The 18,491-nt window shown below is 42.4% G+C and overlaps 2 pseudogenes; one reads left to right on the top strand and one right to left on the bottom strand.

Annotated features, from left to right (window-relative positions):
- Nucleotides 1-316: 316 nt before the first annotated feature.
- LOC109701750 (jun dimerization protein 2 pseudogene) lies at nt 317-5,916 on the bottom strand (annotated as a pseudogene).
- Nucleotides 5,917-16,670: 10,754 nt separating this feature from the next.
- Nucleotides 16,671-17,280, top strand: LOC109701742 (RNA-binding protein with multiple splicing 2 pseudogene; annotated as a pseudogene).
- Nucleotides 17,281-18,491: the final 1,211 nt, after the last annotated feature.

Raw genomic sequence — 18,491 nt, forward strand, 5'->3', positions numbered from 1 at the left:
AAATTATGTAGAAAAATTCTGAGAGAATCTATAATAAACTATTATTAATCGTAATAATTTATCATATATTCTTTTGCTGTCTTTTATTGCTGGATAGAAAGTCATTACAAGAAATAAATTGTATTTCTACACAAAAGAAACAGTAATTATAAAATAATACTGTTAAATATACAATATACAGTATCATCAAAAATATCAAATACTTGAGAAGAAATCTAAGCAAAGATATTCAATCAAACAACAACTTTAAAATATCATTTAGAAAACTGAAGATCTAAATGAATAGAATGATATGCAAATTTTGTGCCTTATAAAACTTAAATATGCTATAGATTTTAATTTAGCTGAAATACAATAAAAACCCACTTATGTTTTTTTATAGGAAGTGACGACTTAACTGAAAATTCAAATGAAAGCACATTTATTTCTAGGAAGATGGAGTAGACATGATTTTTCCTGTTGCTTCAATTAAGTATAACTAAAACCCTAGATATTATGAAGAGAGCAAATAAAAAACTCTGAAAGGTGGAGAGAAGGAGGCAGAGTATATGAAGACAGTAGTAAAGTCTCTACATTTTCTTTTTGCCTCATGTATCCCAACTGAATATTAGAGAAACCAAAAAAAAAAAAAAAACCACAAAAATCTTAAGGACAAGGATGGGAACAACAGCAAAAACAGTTGTGGTCCTAACCCTTTTCCCCACCAGCAAAGATCAAGTGGACTTCCTAACTTCCATGTTTTAACAAGATATTCCAATCCCCCTCTGGAGTGGTGTCAGGGAAAGTCAAGAGGGAAGGGAACTTTCTTCCCTTCTGGGCAGAAGGAGCCCTCCCCCTACTAATAGTTCAGCAAGACCATCTGGAAAATCTGGACTTCCAACCCTCACCTGGAAGTAGTGGGTGACCCTCTCACTCATTCCCTTATTTTAGGAAAACATAGCAATACTAAATACGAATGTACCAAACCCTAGAGATGTAAAATATGAGACACAAACCGATATGACCAAAAGGAGAAATAGACTCACAATTATATCTGGAGACCATAATTCAATACTCCTCCCTCACAATGATAGAACATAACAGAAAGTCAACAAGGATATAAAACTCATCCATACCATCAGTCAACAAGATTCTCTTGATCTTATATAATTTTCAATCCAATACAGAATACATATTCATTTCAAATTCCCTCAAAAGATATATCAAGGTAAACAATATCCTGCTTCACAAAATAAACCTCTACAAACTTAAAAGAATTTAAATCATACAGAATGCATTCCCCCACCACAATAGACAACACCAGAAATCAATAACAGAAAGAGGACCAGAAAATCTTCAGGGGCCTGGGAACTAAACAATACACTTATATATAAGCCGTAGGTCAAAAAGGAAGTCTCCAAGAAAATGGAAACAAAGTGCATTGAGTTGAATAAAAATATGTTACATCCAGGTTGGCAGAATGGCTCAAGTAGTAGCACTTCTGCCTAGCAGTGTGAGGCCCTGAATCCAAACACCAGTACTGCAAAAAAAAAAAAAAAAATAGAAGAGGAAAGAAAACATGACACATCAGTTTTGGGGGTGTAGCCAAAGCAGTGCTGACAGGGAAACTCATGTATATGTATATATTAAAAGATAAAATCAACAATCTAAACTCCCACCTCCAGAACTTAGAAAAAGATGGGCAAAATAAATGTCAACCAAACAAGAGAAGAAAATAAAGATAACAGCAAGAACCAGTGAAATTAAAAAGCAAAACTCCTTGAAAAGCAAAAACTACTACAACTCACCCAATAAGAAATTGCCTCAATGGCTTAATAAATATTAAAGAATTGAATTCTTCATTTGAAAATGCTCAAAAACGAATGATCAGACTCAAATACTTTCTTGGAGGATTCTACCATGCAGTTACAGAATTAACACCAATTCCATAAAAATCCCTTGTAAAAAATAGAGGAGTCAGGATTTTTAATTAGTCAGGATTTCCCAGAGACACGGACCAATAGAATGTGTGCGTACCTACGTGGGTATGCATGTGTACGTGCACATGTGTGTTTGTGTGGGGGGGTTAGGAAAGAAGTATATTATAAGGGAGTGGTTAATGTGGTTATTCATTATTCAGGCAGAAATCTGCAGGGCACTGAAGACAGAGAGGGGTGGATGTTGCTGTCTTGAATCCTCAGGCAGTCTGGAAATGGAATTCCATTTTCCCAGGACCGCAGATTTTTCTCTAAAGGCCTTGAACTGGCTCGTTGTGCAGTAGTCCTAGCGGCTTGGCTGTTGTGTTCTGGGTCCCAGCAGCTGTCACTCGTACTGAGCTGCTTGGAAGACCACATCGGCGAGCTCTTTAGGAGCTTGAGACCGTCGCCACCCTCTCTGTAGACTATCATCAGCTGAAAAAAAATGGTTGAAGCTGATCGCCCAGGAAAGTTCTTCATTGGCGGGTTTAATACAGAAACAAATGAGAAAGCCCTTGAAGCAGTATTTGGCAAATATGGATGAATAGTGGAAGTACTTCTGATGAAAGACCGTGAAACCAACAAACCTAGAGGATTTGCTTTTGTCACCTTTGAAAGCCCAGCAGATGCCAAGGATGCAGCCAGAGACATGAATGGAAAGTCCTTAGATGGGAAAGCCATCAAAGTGGAACAGGAAGCCGATCTGTAGACGGGGAGGCAGAAGCAGATACTAGAAACAAACAAAACTTGGACCAAAATCCCCATTCAAAGAAACAAACAAAAAAGTGGAAACTATTCTGTCATAACTACCCAAGGACTACTAAAAGGAAAATTTGTGTTACCGTTTTAAAATTTCCTGTTAAGTTTCCCTTCGTAATTTTTATGTTCTTGTGAGGGAAAAAAGTAAAACGTTTAATTTTATTTGATATGAGTTGCTTTCAACAAGCAGATGTTAAATGTGTAAGACTTGACTTGTACTAGTGTTGTGATTTTCCAAGTAACAGTGTCCCTAAAGACCAGTTCCTATCTTAATTTTTCCCAGTAAATGAGGCAAGCAATTCTAAGATCTTCCACAAACATCTAGCCATCTAGATGTACATTGGTCTCCATTGAGAGATGAATCATCCTTCCTGTACAGACAAGCTAGCTGTTAGAAGGTGGTCAGGGTATGCTACTCTAAATGACTTCAGGTTGTCTTCCAACTGAAATCTCATTGTTCTCAGTCTATGAAAAACCTGAGATCAGATACCTATGTGAGGAAAGTGCTATTTCACCCAGTAAACCCAAAAAAGCAAATGGATAATGCTGGCCATATTGCCTTTCTGACATTTCCTTGGGAATCTGCAAGGACCTCCCCTTTCCCTTCCCCCAATAAAACCATTTAAGTGTGTGTTAAACAACTACAGAACACTAAATAAAAAGTTTGGCCAAAACCAAAAAAATAAAAGGCCTTGAACTGGTTGAATAAGAATAAGACCCACCTTCCCATATAATGGAAGATAGTGTGCTTTACTCAAAGTCTACTCATTTAAACATAAATCACGTCTTCAAAAATTCCTTTACAGCAACATCTAGACTAGTGTTTGACTAAACAACTGGGTTTGTTAGATTACCCAAGTTGACATATAAAATCACCCATCACAACTTCTCAATTCATTTTGTGAAGTTCACATTATTCAAAGATACAAACCACATAAAGACAGTGTGACAATATATATCAAAACACAAAAAACTTAATAAATACTAGCAAGTAGAAGTCAGCAATATAAAAAAGTACTATCCACTACGGTCAAGTGCACTTTCATCCAAAGACACAAGCTCTTTCAGTGTTTGAGGCACAATCAATGAAATCTACCATGTGGTTAACTAAAGAAAGAAATCCCATGATTGTATCACTTGATAAAATAAAAACACTTGACAATATTAATTCTCATTTATGATTAAAAACTTGCAGAAAAAATAGAAATAGACAACTTCCTCATATTTATAAAGAGAATCTATAAAACACATCAACAAGACACTTAGCTGTGAAAGACTAAGTACTTCTAAGATTAGGAACAAGCAGAGAGGTTTTAGTCAGTGCAATAAGACAAGAAAAGGAAAGCAAAGTCTCACAAACTGAAAAGGAAGAAATGAAACTGTCCATATTTATATTTGATGTGATTATATAGGTAGAAAATCAGAAGGAAACGACGAAAAGCTCCTAGAACTAATGATTAAGCTCAGCAAGTTCACTACATATCAAAGGAATACAAAGGAATGCTAGATCTCCATGCTGACAATGAATACATAAAAACCAAAATTAAAAATACAATATAATTGAAAATTGTTCAAAAAATTGAGATATCAACATATAAATCTAACAAAACATGTACAGGGCTTGCATGCTGAAAATTACAACAAACGGATGAGAGAAATCAAAGAGCTAAATAAATGAACACACCATGTTTGTGGATTGGAGGACTCAACATGGTAAAGTTATCATTGGTTTGTTACATTGCTATCAAAATTCCACAAGTGTATTTTTGTTTTTTTTTTTTATAAGTAAGAGAAAAGTTTACTGAGTGGTACAGGACTGAGTACTAGGAAGGGTTTACAAGGATGGAACTGCACCCCACCTGCCCAGCCACCGACACCCCGAGGCTACAGTGCTTAAGAGTTACACACAACAGCAATAACTGGTGGGCATCTGTCTGTAACAAACAAACCAGAGCATATTTATACTGTATCACATCAAGTGATTATAGAAATCCATATATATATATTGCTTGTATAAAATCTTTTTTTTTGTAAAAAATATTTAAAAAAAAAAAAGAAAGTATAAAAAACATGTGCCGTTGCAGCCCTGCCAGGACAGCCTGTCTGTAAACATTCGGTGAGTATGCGCTTTGGAAGGGCGCCCGCGCCTCAGTGCCCACAGCGACCCGGCAGGGCCGCAAGGGTGGCCTGGCTGCCGCCTCCTGGCCTGGCAGCAGGGCCCCCGTGTGCCCCTCTCCAGCCTCATGGCAGACTCAGGCCAGGAGGACTGCAGTTCATGCTGAGTTCCATCCTCAGCTTCATTTTGGTTGCAATTCATGGCTTTTCCTGGCTGCTTGGTGGTCCCTCAGGTGGGTATCTTGGCAGAGGGGCCAGAGATGTGCCCGAGGCTACCTGGCTGGGCATCTCTCTAGCACAGGTGTCCCATCCTGCCTCCTTCCAGCTGGGCCCTAGGCAGGACAGCCCTGCCACCCACGGGTCAACTTCGGTGTCAGCACTTGGTCCCACTGGGTTTCTTCAGGCCGCTCTTCTCCTCCTGTGGCGGATCTGAGTTTCACAAGAAAGCCTGCCTGGTGCTGGCCGGCTGAGCCGCATCGCATAGTTTCTGATGTGCTGAGGAAGGGCCTCCAGGACTCCTCCTCCTCCCTCTTTGCCTCTCCTCCTTCTTCCCTCCTCCGAATCCTCCTCCTGGCCCGCTGTCACTTCTTGTCCAGCTGCTTCGGCAGTGGGTGGCCTTCGGACTCGCGTCCTGACGCTGTCGGTCCATACGATGCAGGTGGGGCGGTGGCGGTTGAGGATGAGCTGCTGTGGTTCCTGCTTCAGCTCCTCCATCTGGGTCTTCAGCTTCTCCATCTGGGTCTTCAGCTGGGCGTTCAGGAGCTCCAGCCACTCCGACTGCTGCTGCAGAAGCTCTGTACGCTCCTCCTTCTTGTTCCTCCATCAGGCGGCTGCGACCTTGTTCTTCTCCAGGTGCCTTTTCTTTCGCTCCTCTTCCTAGGCTAGCTCACTTTTCACGGGTTGGGGCCTCTTGCCCAGTTGCACCTCCAGGAAATGCAAGGGTGCAATCATGGCCCCAGTGTTGCGGATGTCAGCGCCGAGCTGGGGAGTCCTGTGGGGGGCCAAGCCCTGGCAGAGAGCCCGCAGTCACAGAAGGGTCTGGGATCTGCCCAGGCGTCATAGCAGGAGGAGTGACCGGCCGGCCATGCAGAAGCCGTGGGCGGAGGCGGCGCCACCGGGGCCGGGGCCCGGCTGCAGGCGCCGTGCCCACTCCGTGCCGCTGCCGCCTGGCCGCGGAGCTCCCCCCGGGGCCCAGGCCCGTCCCGGCCCGGGAGCCGCCGCCAGCGCCCCCCGTCGCGGCCGCCCAGCGTCCCTCCCGCAGGCTGTGGCGGGTGGCGGGCCCACAGATGTATTTTGAAGTTAAAGACATGAAGTTTTCTAAAATGCATATGAAAAGAGAAAGGAACTAAAACAGTTGACAGAATTTGGATAAAGATGAAGAAAGTTGAAGGAACCACTTTATCTGATCTGAAGACAAATGATATAGCTATAGCAATCAAGTCTGTTGACTGGCAGAAGGACAGATGTATAGATCAAAGGAAGAGGACAAAGAGACTGGCAATAGGTCCACACAAGTAGCCAATTCATGAGGGCAGGAAAGTGTTTTTAATAAATGGTTATTCATAGGCAAAAAAACTTGACTAAACATCCACAGTATATAAAAATTAACTAAAAAAATTAGCTGCAAATGGATCATAGACTCAGATGTAACATACAATGCTATAAAACTTTTTGAAAAAACATAGGAAAGTTATAGCATGATGACCAGAGCTAACAAAAAAGTGTTATAGTCTTGGGAACTACAAAAAGTTAAATATTATAAGCATTCTTACCACAAAAAAATGGTAAGTATATGAGGTAATGCATATGCTAATTAGCTTGATTTAACCATTTCACAGTGTATACATATTTCAAAATAACATGAAATACAGAATAAGCTTAAGTGATTTTATTTGGCAATTTAGAAATTAATTCCTTGATGAATAAAACATTGGAGATAGTCTTAGAAACTAGGGTTTGATGAACATTTCTTAAATATAATGCCAAAATGTGTGATGCACAAAAGAGAAAAGAATGCATACACTATATTTCATCAAAGTTACAAACTTTCTCTCTGCGAAAGATCTTTTTAAGAGGATGAAATGACAAGCCACAAACTGGTTGAAAAATACTGCCAAACCAAACACTTGATAAAGAAGGACTTATATTTGATTGTTCTTTTTAAAATAAAAACAAACTCAGTAGTTTTAAAAAACATCCAATTTAAAAAAAAGAGGCATAAAACATAGATGTTTCACCAAAGAGGACATAGGGAGGACAAATAAGCACTTGGAAAGATATTCAGCGTCACTCACCCTTTGGGAAGTGCAAATTAAGACCACATTGAGATATCACTGCATACCCATTACCATACCTGAAGAATTTTAAATGATGATAGTGTATTAACACCTTCTATCTATCCCATTGGTGAGGGAAGGAGCCCTGCCCCAGAGTTAAGGATACAGCCAAACACATGACACTCAACACCTAACAGATAGCCATATACTCACAGCAGGGCAAGAGGACAATGCCTGCCAGGCAGGGCCACACAGGGACTTCATTCAGCAGCAGACTAAGCAGGCACAGGCTATGGGAGCCAGAGGACAAGGTGCTGGGAGGTGCGGGTGCCTGCACCAGGATGGGGTTTGTTGGTTCGAGAAATTCCAAGGCATGGCAGAGACCTGAAATCTGCACTTAGAGACATGCAGAACTGAGCCTGGTACGCTTGCTAGGTAGGGGACCTTCCCCTTTAGACCTGAGTGGGAGTGAAACTTGCCCTCCCATTTTCAGCACGCATCGATGCAGTTCATAATATCCAGCTTTACACAATTCAGTTGACCCCTTCAGACCTTGACATCAACTTTGGTGATGCCTGAAACTTCTAGGGAGTAGAAGTATCTCCCTAGAAAGCAGTTAGACCCAATGTTTATAAAGACAACTATCAGGGTTTGTAAGCCTATGAAGAGACATTGATTCCACAGAATCAATCTGCAGTGTCCAGAACTATCGGTATGAATATGTTTGAATATTTGCATTGTTTTTTTGTTTTGTTTTGTTTTGTTTTGTTTTTTGGCAATACCGGGGCTTGAATTCAGGGGCTTTCACATTTGAGGCAAGCACTCTTCCACTTAAGCCATGCCTGCAGCCCTTTTTCCTTCAGTTAATTTTCAGATAGGGTCCCACAATTTTGCCTGGGCTAGCCTAGGACCATGATCCTCCTACCTACTCCTCCAAGTAACTGGGATTGCTGCGTGAGCCACAGCACCTGGCTTCTGCATTGCTTTAAGGTTAGTTTTATTTCCTTGAGACGCTATTTCATTTGCTCAGCATTGTTGATGTACATGCAGATAGTTCCCTTCAATGAACATACTCCTCTGTGGGCAGCTAAGGAGTAATATAAGGCTAACAATTTTCTAATATCAGTTGAGCTAGAGTCTGGGCTCTGAGGTAAAAGCTACAGGGCTTGGAAGGCCTTGTGCCTGTACCAGGAAAGGCCCATGGTTATTTCCTGGTTGGTGGTAATGGTCTTGTCTTGCTGGACTTAGCAAGTGGTGCCTAGTGCGGTACTCAAGGTCCCTTGATCCACATGAACTAAAGAATCAGGAACAAAGCTTACTCAGGAGGTGTTTGCATTTGAGGAGGGTTTACAGAAACTTGTAGGCAATCTCAAAGCGACTGGTAAATAGATGAAGTAGTGCAAAGAGAGGCAGAGCATAGTATAAATACCTCCCTTCATTGGACTGCAATAGACCACCACCATCATAGCAAAGGGGTTAAGAACAGGCAGTTTCTTAGCAGAGACAGTTTATATGTCAGAATGAGGTGGGCATAAGCCAAACAACTCACTTGTTAGGGCAGAGCGAAGGTATAATCTTGCTTTTCTATCTTGTGTAGCTACATGATATAGTTTGATCCAGGATGGGTTAAATTGGGCTGAGAAAGGGAGAGAGGCATAGGGTGGGATATTTGGTCCCTCTGACAAAGGTCCAGGTGGTTGTAGGCCTGGTAAGGCAGGTGTGGCCTAGGCATGTATACTAGGGGTATCTAGAAGAGGCTTGTGTGGTAGGCCCAACAGTTTTGGGCCTGTAGGAAGGCCTGGGTTGAAATTTCCATGAGAATGACATGCATATAAGAGGTAGTTAAAGGCCAGTGAGTCTGAGTGAGGGGAACTGGCCAGATGATGTTACAGGAGGCTCCAGAAACCCTTTTGTAGCTGTAGGGAGCCAGGTGGATGTCAGTGGGTTGGTGGAGACCTAGCTTAGCATTGGAATGGGGGTCACTGGACCAATAAGTAGCAGTTCTGCTATATGTTTAAGGGGGTGCAAAAAACTGAGATATCCTCTAAGTAGTCCTTTGGGTAGGGGAGGAGCCTGAGGGAAGGAACAAAAATTATTTATCAGTGCTTGTGGACCCGATGTTCCTCTAGGTTCAGGGTAATGTTATTCTTGCATTTATTTGTTTGTTTTTTCCTACAGCTTGGTAAGCAGCCTGTGTGTGTGAAAAGAAGATGGATTTGAGGTTAGACTTATTGCAAATTCCAGGAAAAAGAAATACAAGGAATTACACACAGAGTGTGGGGCAGCTGAGGGCATGGCTCTCAGACTAGCTAAGATAGCAGGAGCAGAAGGCTCCACCAAGCAAGGCTAATGTTATTTGTCCAGTGTTATTTACACAGAACACCAGGTCCCTTTCTGTCTCAGACAGTTGGACCCAAGAGACTCCCCACCAAGCAAGGGAAATAGCAGTGGAGATAACCACTGGTGTCCCATCTTCCTGAGCAAGGTCTCCCATACAGGATAAGGGCAGGGGGAAGAGCACTTCTTCCTACAGCAATAGGAAGGCCTACTTTATTGAGTTTAGCCCTTTCTTATAGCCATGGTTTCCATTTTGGCAGAGCAGATTCAGTGGCTGTGCCAAGCTATCGGTGAGATGGGTGAGGCTTAATGGGTATTTGGGCTCTGAGCCCCACAAGTATGGAGCCTTTAAAGGTCTAAGACTTTAATAATGCCTGATAAGCCACAGGAAGTTGATATTCCAAAGGCACATAGCAGAGGCCACAATAGATAGACATTTGCACAAGAATGCCATGGGCAACCAATGAACATGATGTGTGGTCCATAACCTCCAAAATCCTCCTCAGTGGCCTTAGTCTTGACTTAGAAGGTAATACTTACAGCACCAGAGGAAGGGTCTGTTGTGTGGTCAATTGCACCAGCTTCAGAGTCTGTTCTGAGAAAAGCTCTTATGTGCAGGTGATGGGTTTACAACTGACTTCATAAATTGGGCATAACAATGAGAGATACAATATGTACTGGCATTATTGCCCAAAAAGATCCAACAGGTGTTGAGTCTTTTGGAGTGTCTAGGAAATTTTTAAGAGAAGCTGTCATTTGAGTACACTAGAAATTCCAGAGGACCAGACAATGCCCAGTGTATTATCTTAAATAGCAGAGCCCTGAACCCTAATGGGTGGAAGTATGCAATAGTCCAACCTCTACTTTGAAGACTAGTAATTACAATCCTCAAGTCTTACAGGAATAAATCTCAGAGCCAAATCCAAGGCAACCAGAGAAATGAAAGACGGTAACTGTTTTTGGAGGAATTTGGCAGACTGGTCCAATAAAAGCTAAAAGCATGAGTGGCTTCAAGCAAGCCAAATACTTATTTAAAAATCAGAGGCACCAAGGTCAGTACTTTTTCAAGGCACTTCTCTAGTAAGACACTAAAATATAGGGAACACTAAAATGATGGCATGGATTTTTTTCTGGTTTGTCCACTGTGAATTCTCAATGTGTGACACACCATTGGTACTCAATAATTATTTGTTAAAAAAAAACCCACACAGCTCCCAATACATACAAATCATAAGCAAATACAAATCATAGTTGCTTCAGCTTAACCATTACTCTAAATGCTAGAGTTACTAGAGATTTCCAATTCGCAAGTTGCAGTAGTCTGTTTTGTGTTGTTATAGCAGAATACTGAGAGCAGGTAATTTGGAAAGAATACATGTATTTTTTACACTCCGGAAGCTGAAAAGTACAAGGTTGGGGGGCCTTTTTGCTGCCTTATCTATTGTAGAAGGTAGAGGAGAAAGAGATAGGTGATTCAACTCATTCTTTAATCAGGAACCCATTCCCAAGATAACTAACCCATTAACCCATTCAGCTAAGTCCTAACCACCTCTTACAAGTCCCACCTCTCAACACTGCTGCATTAGGAATTAAGTTTTCAACACATGAACTTTGGGAGATACATTCAAACCATAGCACAGGTTCAATTAACACCTTGTGAAATGTTATCTCTTTCTCCTGCTTTTGTCTTTAGTCAGGCCATTATCCTGTCACTGATGAGTGGCCAAATGTCTTCCAGGGATGTTGATATCAAAAGACTTTGGTCACTCATTCATCTAAAAGTGCAGGTGCAGACAGTACCCCCTTCCACAAGCAATAAACCTGTCTTCTTCCATTTTGCACTTTTTTTCTTCTTCATCTGGGAGATAAGGAATAAACCTCCCATTGTTATTTTTACTCCTTCTACTTCTTTCCATCATAGAGGTGCACGTTTGTAATCCCAGCACTCACGAAGCTGAGACTGGAGGATTGGGAGTTCAAGTTCAAGGCCAGCCTGGGCTATATACTCAGTCTCAAAACAAAAAAGTCTCAGCAGACTTGCTCCTTTATTCACTGATTGCCTCTCTTAAGTTGGTGAGAGTCATCCCTTCTGTACTAGGTAGATGGCTCAGATCACCTAGAAGCCTGAGACTGCTTAAAGCACATCATCATCCCCCACCTGCTACTCTCCTGCCAACTAGTCACACATGACTGACTACAATACAGTCATGACCTAAATAACAGCCACATGTGTGACAGTGGTCCCACAAGATACAATAGTCTGAAAACTTCCTATCACTTAGGATCACAGCACAGCATGTAATTCACGTGTTTGTGGTGATGGCAGTGTTAACAAAGCTACTCACTACCAATCATATAAAAGTTTAGCCCAGACCATTTGTTATGCACAGGATATAGTGGGTAATGATAAAAATGACTATGTCACTGATTTATATATTTACTATATCTTTACCATTATATTAGAGTATACTCCTACTTATAAAAACAGATTAACTGTAAAACACCCTCAGGCAGGTCCTTCAAGAGGGACATTGATGGGGTGCCAAGAGAAGGCACTGTTACCATGTGTGACCCTCCATGTGTGCTATTTCCCCTAAAGATCTTCCACTGGGACAAAAGGTAGAGGTGGAATTCAGTAATATTAATGATCCTGACCTTGTGTAGGTCTAGGCTAATGTGTGTGGTATGTCTTAGTTAAGGGTTTAAAAAAAGTTTTTAAAAGTTAAAAAGCTTAAAAATAGAAAAAAGCTTAAAAGATATAAAGAAAATATTTTTGTATAACTGTACAATGTGTTTGTATTACACACTGCTATTTAAAAAAGAGCCCCAAAGTTCAAAAATTGAAGTAAAAAGGTTACAGTAAGCTAAAGTTAATTTATTACTGAAGAAATAAAAATATTTAATAAAGGTAATGCAGCCTAAGTGTGAAATGTTCCCAAAGTCTACAGCAGTGCATAGTGATGTCCTATGCCTTCACACTCCCTCCCTCCCTCCCTTCCTCCCCACCCACTCCCTCCCTCCCCACCCACTCCCTCCCCACTCTCTCCCTCCCCACTCACTCCCTGGCTCACCCAGAGCCACTTCCAGACCTGTCAGCTCCATTCATGGTAAGTGCCCTGCATAGGTGTACCATTTGTATCTTTTACACCATTTTTACTGTACCCTTTCTATGTTTAGATGCACAAACACTTATCATTGTGTTACAATTGCATAAGTAGTCAGTGTGGTGCCATCCTGTGCAGGTGTGAAGTCTAGCAGCAGTAGGCTGTGTCACATAGCCTAGGTATGTAGTTGGTCGAATCATCTAGGTTTGTGGAAGTACACTCTGTGATGACTGTATAACCTAATGATACACTTCTGTGAAAGTGTCCTCAACAGTAAGTGATATGTGATCATACTTACATTTTGCTAAGAAACTTAGCTAAAAAAAAAAGTGTTCTCCTCGGTGGCTAGATTTTCAAGCTAAGAAATTTAGCTAAATATTAACTTCTACTCTAGTATAAACTTACCCTTGCCTTACAATTGTTCTGATAACATCTCTGTAACTTAGGAAGTATTAGCCAGCATGCTTCAGCCTTTCCCTCTTTCGATACTATCATTTCTCAGTCAAGATAATGCAGTGCTGCAAGAAAACATATGACGACACACCAACTGCAGACTTACCCTTTATCTAATGGACCCTGACCTGACCCCCAGCCAGATGACATTGATGCAGCTCTGTAAGGCATCATAATCCCAACCCATGCAGTCTATGTCTTTAGCAGAGGCCACTAGACACTAGAATCTCAACGCACTTCTCACATACACAGCAGACCATCTCCAGTCAGCCTGGGCTTTATCTATCCTACCAGCCCAAATATTGCCTGCAATTAAAATGCTCCCACTACAATGGAAGAAAGACTGTTCATGCCCTTACATTTTAAGGGCTTACCTTGCATCCCTTCTTTGGAACCTTGTCACGTACAGCCTAGACTTTGTGCTGGAAGAACTTTTCTACCAGCCATGAACTTTTCTACCTGATGCTCAATCTCTGATATCTTAGTCTAATTTTTTTCCCTTCAATATATCTTCTTTGGTTCTGGTTAAGGGATTGCTACACCAAAATGTCATAGACTGGGTAGTTTATGCAACCTAATTTATTTCTCAGGGTTATAGAGTCTGGGAAGTTCCAAGATCAAAGTGCCACCCAATTCCGTGTCTAACTTCCTGACTTGCAGATAACTGCTTTAACTTCACATGACCTTTTCCTCTGAGCACCCACAAAGAGTGACCTCTGGTTTCTCTTCCACTTCTTATAAGGGCACCAGCCTTATTGGATTAGAGTCCCACTCTAGTAGCCTCATTTATCACAGGTTCTACCTCCAAATATAGTCACATTGGGAGTAAGGATTCAACATGAGATTTTTGAGGAAATATATTCAGCCAATAACAAAGTATTTAATTTGTTGAATGATAAGTAAAGGAATGTAAATAATAGTAAGTATATCTTAAATGTGATTCAAACTTTCAGGATACTTAGATAATATTAGTCTGTTAAACATCTTTATCCAGATGTCCCAGGAAGACTTGTTCTTTTTCTAGTGAAAAAGAAAGGCATATAATCAATTCAGTAATAAAGCACCATTCATTTTTATAGATAGCAGAATAGTATCTTGAGTTTCTCCTATATTCAATAATTACATCCCCTAACTTGCTAATGGTGGCAGACAACCTTCTTTAATGGCTCACTTCCTGGTATTCACTCCCTTGTGTAATCTTGTGCAATTCTTTCCCCTTGAGTATGGACTGCATCTAGCACACTGAGTAAGACTAAAGTAGTATTGGTTTCCTATTGCTGCTATAGCATATTACAATAGTGGCTTAAAACAACACAAATCTATTACAGTTCTAGAGGTCAGAAGTCCAAAATAGTCCTCACTAGATTAAGGTCAAGGTATTGGTAAGGCTATGTTCCTTATGGATGCTGTATGGGACAATCTGTTTTCTTGCCTCTTTCAGTTTCTAGAAGTTCCTGCATTCTTCCATTCCAAAGGCAGCAATTTGTCAGTTAAGACTTTTATGTAATCACATTGCCCCTGAGCCATCTGTTTCCCACAATGATAGGACCCTTGTGATTATTTTGGGATGACTCCAGTAATCCAGAATAATCTTTTTTATTTTAAAGTTAGCTAATTAGGGGAATGGTCCCAGTGAGTAGCGGGGAGGATATAAAGAAAGGGTGTAGAGGGTGAATATGGTGGAAATATTATTTACTCATGTATGAAAATGGAAAAAATGAGACCTGTTAAAACTATTCTAAGAGTGGGGTGAGGGAGATAAAGGGAAATGATGGAGAGGATGAATTTAACTAAGGTACATTGGAAGCACTTTTGTAAATGTCACAATGTACTCCCCCAAGACAACAATAACACAATAAAAAAAAGATTGGCTGATTAAAAATCTTAATTGCAACTGCAAACCTTACTCCCCTTGTCATGTAACAAGGTATATTCACAGGTCTGATTAGGCTGTGGCCATCTTGGGTGATGGAAGAAAGGAGATAATCATTATATGAGAGGTCATTTTTATGATTATGTTACAAAAGAATGTGACTTTTACCTAGTTTGCAATGTCTCATGCTAGCACTCTCATTTATCCTCTTGCTTGCTCACTCTGGTGCAGCAAGCTGTCATGCTGTGAGTTGCTCTTTGGCAAGATTCAAAGAGCAAAGGACCAAGCAAGTCTCTTGGTCCTTTGACCAGCACTTCATGAGGAATCAAAGTTTTGGTTCAAAAGTCCACAGAGGACTAAATCCTATGAACAGACACATGTGTGAGCTTGGAAGCAGATCCATTCCTGCCAAACCTTGAGATGACAGCAGTCTTGTAATAGACCAGAATGGGAAAACCACAGCTAATCCACCCCAGACCTCTGACATACACACACTCTTAGCTAACATATGTTGTTGTTTTAAGCCATTTCACTTTGATGCAGTTTGATTAAAAAAATTAACCTACAGATCCAAAAATTTCAGTGAATCTCAAACAAGATAAATACAAAGAAAATCAAACCTGGTCATATCAAAATCAAATTACTTCAAACTAAAGACAAAGAGAAAAATGATGCATTGCACATAAGGTAGCAACAATGATAATAATGTTTAACTTTTCAGGTAGGAAGAATACCTTTAAAATGCTGAAGGAAGCAATGGTCAATTTAGAATTCTGTGTCCAATGAAAATCCTTCAAAAATTAGAATAAAATAAACATATTTTCAGATAAGCAAATGCAGGGAAAAATCAACAATAAACGAGTTACAGGAAACTCTAAATAAGCAAATAAACAAGCATAAAGAAAGAAATCATCAGGTTCAAGGAAAATGATACCAGATGGAAACTTGGATCTATATGAAGGCATAAGATGTACCACATATGGTAAATGTGTAGGTAAATATAAAGACCTACATATTTTTTAGAGAAATTCCTTAAAGGACAGCATACTGTTTAAAACACGGTAATAACATAATAACATTGGGGCTTAAAATATATGTAAAACAGCACAAAAATGATAGAGGGATAAATCAATTTATAATGTTAAATGTTCTCATATTTTATGTAAAGTGATTCACTACTAATTCTAAATAGACTGACAAACTACAGTAATTCCTAGAATATCTGCTAAACAATCAATCAACAAAAATCAGCTTATGATATATAACCTATGATTGTGCTTGGCCATCAACGTAGGCAAGAAGATCATGAGTTCAAAGCCAACCTGGGATACAAAGGTCAATTGTGTCTCAAAAGAAAAAAAAAATCTGCACTCAGGTCATTTATCTCAGACTCTCCTTTGAAGGAACCTTAGGCTAAGACGTTATTCTAGCTCAGAAACTGCACGTGGGCCACCATGGCCCGCAGGCCACTCTCCAGTCGCAGTGAAAAGGCGGAGGCGGCGGCCACTCGGGCTCCGCTCAGGTTTCCCGTGCCTCCCCCTGCCGCACCCCCTCCCCACCTCCTGCACCCACCGAACTTAATGTGACCCCAGCCTTCTCGCGGCCCCGCGGGGCCCCCCCACCGCCACCCCGCCCCGCACTCCCAGGACACGCCGCTCCCCGCGGGGGCCAGGCGCCGAGTTCGCCCTCCCCGCTCCGCTCCCCTCCCCGCTCCGCTCCCCTCGCCGCCCCCTCCCCTCCCCTCGCCACCCCCTTCCCTCCCCTCGCCACCCCCTACCCTCCCCGTGAGCAACCTGAAGCCGGACGGCGCGCTCTGCACCAGCGCGGGCACCGGCATGGGCACGGGCTCTGGTGGCGCCCTGGAGGAAGAGGTCCGGACACTGTTCGTCAGTGGCCTCCCCGTGGACATTAAACCCAGAGAACTTTACCTGCTCTTCCGGCCATTCAAGGGGCATGAAGGATCCCTGATCAAGCTCACCTCCGGACAGCCTGTGGGTTTTGTGATCTTTGACAGCCGGGCCAGAGCAGAAGCAGCCAAGAATGCATGGAATGGTATTCGGTTTGATCCGGAGAATCCACAGACCCTGAGATTAGAGTTTGCCAAAGCAAACACCAAGATGGCCAAGAGCAAGCTAATGGCGACACCAAATCCCACCAATATCCACCCCACTCTGGGAGCACATTTCATCGCACGGGACCCCTATGACCTGATGGGGGCTGCCTTGATCCCTGCATCCCCAGAAGCCTGGACCCCTGACCCCCTGTACAGCACAGAGCTGACCCCAGCCATCTCACATGCTGCGTTCACTTACCCTGCTGCTGCTGCCGCCGCCCTACATGCTCAGGTGCGCTGGTACCCCACCTCTGATCCCACCCAGCAAGGATGGAAGCAATGCCAGTTCTGTTAGTTTTCGATAAGTGTTGGTCCCAGATGCCTGGGACAGAATGTGTCCTAGACTGTGGCTTCCTGCAGGGCTGTGGGTCCTCCCTCTGCCTGAGTCCCTAGAGCTTGCCATGCTGGGCAGCCTGGCGCCTGTTCACTGGGGCATCTGGCCTCTTCTCCCCCCATTCCCACAGCCTCCTCACAAGGACAAGACCAGGGCTAGCTCCAGTTCCGCTCCCCTGCTCATGGCAACTTCTCTCTCCCTCCCAGGTCTTGTCACCAGGGAGTTGGTTCTGGGACTCTGTGGTGGGGCCAGACAGGGGCTGGCACTTCCGCTGCCCCTGGGGCCTTGTAGGGCTGCTCCTGCCCTGCAGACACTGAATCTTAAGCCTCACTCAGTGGACCGCTTGTCTCCTTTCCCCTTCCTCAGCTCTGCTCTGCCCCAAAGGCCTCCAAGGAGGATTGGGGATCTTGCTGGGACACCTAGACCCAGCTAGAAGGCCCAACTAAGACCCAATGCGGCCTGACCTTCCACCCTAACCGTTTATTAGGTTATTAGGCATTTATTTTGCTGCTTTCTGGCATGACTTAAGACACTTAAACTTGTGTATATGTGAGTGTACAGTTTGTTCTCACACTGTGTCACCATAGCAACAGGTCCTGGCACTCAGGATTCATGTGCCTGGTCCCTTTCTCCACACCCGGCCCTGCACCCACCCTGCTTCAGGGAGGCCTGAGCCCTGTGACCACTTTTGCCCTGAGGGCCCAGTCTCTCCACACTCTCACACACACACACACACACACACACACACACACACACACACACACTTGCACACACTTCCAGGATGAAGCAATGTCACCCAGCAGATGCACAGACACAGTGTTTGCCTTTTCACTTCAAATCATAGTCCTCTGCCCATTTTGCTGACCTCTCCACGGTGCACCCCACCCTGCCACTGTTGGTTTTTCCCCAACCTCCAAACCGACAAGAATTCAAAAAGTATTTTTGTACCCTGTGTAACAAAATATTTATGCATCATAAAGGAATTTTTGTATGTGTCCCATTAATTATTAAGAGGCCTTGCTCGCCCTGTCAGATAAGTTTAACGTTTAGTTTGAGGCATGAAGAAGAAAAGGGTTTCTGTTCTTCAGCAGTAAGCCTTTGTGTCAGGCATTGGTTTCAGGAACATGAAATGGAGAAATTGTGCAATTTCGTTTTATTTTGTGAGTATATTA

Source organism: Castor canadensis, chromosome 13 (assembly GCF_047511655.1).
Source record: "Castor canadensis chromosome 13, mCasCan1.hap1v2, whole genome shotgun sequence".
Classification (NCBI taxonomy): domain Eukaryota; kingdom Metazoa; phylum Chordata; class Mammalia; order Rodentia; family Castoridae; genus Castor; species Castor canadensis.